The 1,108-nt window shown below is 33.0% G+C and overlaps 1 long non-coding RNA gene across 1 annotated transcript in view; it reads right to left on the reverse strand.

Moving 5' to 3' along the window:
* Positions 1-8: 8 nt before the first annotated feature.
* LOC107103083 overlaps positions 9-1,108 on the reverse strand; it is a 10,231-nt gene continuing 9,131 nt past the window's right edge. Inside the window, exons 2-3 of the long non-coding RNA XR_001482163.1 lie at positions 815-850; positions 9-171 (exon numbers count right to left, since the gene is read on the reverse strand). This is a non-coding gene — a long non-coding RNA (uncharacterized LOC107103083). The remainder of the gene's footprint in view (positions 172-814; positions 851-1,108) is intronic.

The following is a 1,108-nucleotide window of genomic DNA, read 5'->3' on the forward strand; positions in this document are numbered from 1 at the left end:
TGCTGCTTTTAGGCAGAAGACTATAACTGTAGTTCTTGTGTGACAGATCAGGAACCGCTTTATACCAAAAGAACTTCCATCCTGAATTCACTCCTTCAGCTTTACAGCTCAGATTTACTGGAGCTCCACGAGTAAGCCATGATGGAGACACATTGAGGACAGGCTTTTGTTCTATTGAAGATAGATGTATTTTCTCAGCAAAACAAAAGTAATGTTATCTTTATACAAATATGAAGTTTATGAGTACTTTTATTTCTTTTCAGGTGCTTAAAATTGCCTATCATTTAAAATAAGAAAGAAGACGACAGTAAATATGGAGGTAGCTTTTATCAAGAACAGATGCGCCATGGGAATGCAATGGGTCCTAAAGACGCTCTGTTCAACATTAACAACTTCCTTATAAACATTGACATTACACCGCTAAACAAAAACACAGTGCAATGCTCATTCTCTTCTTCCATGTACGTGTAGAACAGTGATGTTTTATTAACAGTTTTCAAATATCTAAATTGTCTCAATTTTGGCAAATTTAACACACTAACTACATACAGTATCGTATCATCCAATGTTCTGATTAGAAGTAAATGTTTCATTTTCTCTCCTAGCACATAAAACAATTCTATTCAATAAATAGATATATCGCAAACTCATAAGTGCATGTATAGATTCAAACATAACTTAAACATAACTAAAATAAAATGTTGAGATACTTTCATAATAAACTGAACAAAAGTCAAGAGAAAGGAAAAGGGTGATTGTTATTGATGATATAGTGAGTCAATAAACAGTTAAGGAAGGAAATCTGATCATTTACCTTCGGCTTTTCCACAGCTGAGAAGAAGACTGGGAACTAAAAACAGACAGCCCATTAGACAAACACATAAGAGAGAAATACATAAAGATGAACAAGAAGCAGAGTAGAGGGATCTAAGTAACTCCTTTGTGAAATGGCGGGGAAACAAAAATCTGATTCTTAAAGTAAAAAAAAAAACAAGGGAGATTTCTGAGGAAACTGGAATGAGTTAAATGTATTCAGTTCAATAATATTTTATTTGTTCAAAAGGAAATTTAAATGTTTCAGTAACTAAGGTTTTTTTTAACCAGCTGT

Source organism: Cyprinodon variegatus, unplaced genomic scaffold (assembly GCF_000732505.1).
Source record: "Cyprinodon variegatus isolate N-32 unplaced genomic scaffold, C_variegatus-1.0 Scaffold1374, whole genome shotgun sequence".
Lineage (NCBI taxonomy): Eukaryota > Metazoa > Chordata > Actinopteri > Cyprinodontiformes > Cyprinodontidae > Cyprinodon > Cyprinodon variegatus.